The following is a 2,898-nucleotide window of genomic DNA, read 5'->3' as shown; positions in this document are numbered from 1 at the left end:
TGATCCCTCTGTCCCCACATCCCTCCCTCTCCACGGGCAGTGTGTGCTGGAGGAAGCTTGGAAACCTGAAACTCCTGGAAAACGAGCTTTAGGCCTGAGTTTGGTTGGGATTTTTGATGTGATCAGCACTGGGGAGGGGGGCTCAGTCAGTGACCCCAGCCCCGTTCCCTCCCCTGGGCACTGCTGTCACCCCGGGCAGGGCCCAGGATTAGGACAGGCCCTGTCCCAGGTGGGAACAGCTCAAGCCTGGCCCAGGGCCCTGGAAAACAGGAATAGCAAAGCCAGCTTTGGAAAGCCCGGGAATGGCAAAGCCAGGAATGAACAAACCCGGCTTTGCGTCCCCCCTCAGCAGGCCCTGGGGCTCAGCACTGCGCTTCCCCCCGCGCTGCTCAGCGTTGTGGGATGAACAAAGGCTGCTCAGGGCCGGCTGTGGGGCTGTCCCTCTGTCCGTCTGTCCCCTGGCAGTGCTGTGCCAGCTCCTGGCACTGTCCCGGCGCGGGGACAGCGGGGACAGCAGGTACCGGCTCCAAGGGCCGCGCTGCTCTCCCAGCAGCGCCGGGCGGTTCCCTCCCCGCCCCGGGGGCTCCGCGCCGGTGGCAGATGCGAGGCAGGGCCGGGGCCGGGCTGGTGGGCAGAGCTGCGGGCTCATTTGCACATCAAAAGCGGCTCTGCCTCCGCGCCCCCCGGCCCTGCGAGCCGTGCCGTTCTCTGTCACACCAGCCCCGGTGGGCGGAGGAGGTTTGGGGCTGGCTCTGCCCCCACGCACAGCCAGGCACCGGGCCCGTGGCACCCGGCGTTTCAAGGAGATGCAAATCGCCTTCTCGCCGCCTCGGGGCTCATTTGCGTGCGCTCATTAGGCCGGCGATCCGCGCTGCTCCTGCGGCAGCTGGAGCGGGGCTGGCCCAGAGCGGGGACCCCCGGCCGGGGGATGCTCCAGCTGTGCTCCTTCTCTTTGCCCCCCCAGAACCTCCCCCAGGTGCTTCCGGAGCCACCCTGGTCCTGCTCAACCTGCCCCCGAGGGAGCTCTGGCTGTCCCCAGGAAATGACTTTTCCCTAGGATTATCCGGCCTTGCTGCTCCTTGCTGCTCGAGTCTCCTGCAGGAGCAAGGTCTGAGATTTCCTGGTGCCCTCCCAGCATCCCGGCACGGCTCCAGTGCCAGGTTTGTGCCAGGGAGAGGGCAAGGCAGGCACAGCTCGTCCTCAGCAGCAGTTTCGGGAGGGGTTTGAAAAGAAAACGAGGTGGAACCATCACCTGCTTTAATGGCAGGAGGGGCCCAGGGCTGGGCCTTTGGGCCTCCAGGGATGAGGTTTTGACTTCCCTGGGCATTCCTAAGAATTCCCTGGGGTGTTTGTGGCCTCAGGGATGCTGCCCTCGCTCCTCCTGGTGCTGCTGAGTTCGGCTGTGACCTCTGAGGGACAGGGATGTCCCCTGCGAGTTCTCCCGGGCACAGCTGGGAGCTCAGGGCTCTCCTCCTTGCTGCTCCCTTGTCCTGGCTCCCTGGGCAGGGCTGGGCTGCCCCCCCAGCCGGGGTGGGATGCCTGTGACAGGAGGGACCCTCAGGACACCGAGCCCTCACGCGGATTTTCTGTCCCTTCCCTTCTCAGCAGTTCCAAAGGCTCTAAAAATAAACTTCCCTCGCTCCTCAGGCAGTGGGAGCACAGCCAAGATTTCCCTGGAAAGCAGCAGCAGGTGCCAGGTGCCATTTTGGGGTGCCCAGATCACCCCCCCAGCCCTGCAATGGGGCAGGATGAGCAGAGTTTCCTGAAATTAGAGTGTTTTCCCCATTTTCTGCTCCTCAACCTCCCCCTTTGCCTCTCCCTCCACGCTGTTTATTCTGGAGTTGATTTGGTTGGGAGCAAAACAGCTGAAATAGTCAAAATACAACCTTGGGTTTGTCACAGCGGCCGCGCTTCATCTCTCCCTCGGGAACTCCTCAGGATTGGGACCTGCCTGCTCAGGGGTGGTGGGAATGGGGTGAAAATCAGGCTCAGCTGCAGGGCAGGAGGGCGAAGCTGCTGGGCTCAGGCTGGGAGCGGGGCTGGATGGATTATCCCACCCTTCCTAATCCACCAATCCCTGCTTTTCCATGCCCGGTTTATCCCAGCTGCAGAGCGGAGATAACGCTGGGCTGGAAGCAGCAGGGCCAGGTGGAAGGATGTCCCCAGAGGGGACCCTGGTGGGCCGTGATAAACGGGGCTGGCTTGGGCAGGGAAAACCCCCAGAACGCCGCCAAGCACCTGGAGAGGCTGGGGGAGTTTTAAAAAATTTATTTATAAATAAAACCATAAAATTAACCAGTAGTTTACATCAGTCACCAGAAAGAACATCCAAAAAAAAAAAAAAAAAAACCAAAAAATAAAACCAAAACCAAACAAAAAGAAAACCTGCAGAAAAATACTTCTCTGTCCAGGCTGGGGCCGGGCGTGGCCACAGCTCCCGGCTGGAGCGACACACCTGGAATGCGACGGGCACACACAGCGGAGTTGTGCAAAGGCAGCACGGCGAGGCCTCTGGAGATCACATCATAGAGCTGGGGGCACACGGGGCCGAGGGCACGCGGGGCTGGGGACAGGGACGGTGCCACCGAGGCCGGCGGGAGCAGGAGCAGGGAATTGCCGGGACGGGGCCTTGGGAAGGGCTCTGCTCCCCTCGGCACCCGGGGTTGGCTCTGGAAGGCTCCGGGCGCAGAGCCCTCGGCGCGGGGCTGTGCCTTGGGGGATGCACAAAATCCCTTCTGGCCTCGCCAGCCCTGATCCTTCCGTTTTCCAAAACATCCTTCGGCAGGTCTGGGCAAAGGCTTGGCCCCGGCTGGCCCCGGATTGCACCTGCGGGAATCGGACGTTGGCTTTTTCCAGCGGGCCAGGGCTGAGGATCGGCTGTGCCGGCACCAGGACCGG

Source organism: Corvus brachyrhynchos, unplaced genomic scaffold (assembly GCF_000691975.1).
Source record: "Corvus brachyrhynchos isolate BGI_N302 unplaced genomic scaffold, ASM69197v1 scaffold150, whole genome shotgun sequence".
NCBI classification, from domain to species: domain Eukaryota; kingdom Metazoa; phylum Chordata; class Aves; order Passeriformes; family Corvidae; genus Corvus; species Corvus brachyrhynchos.
Note: the sequence above shows the minus strand (reverse complement) of the source record.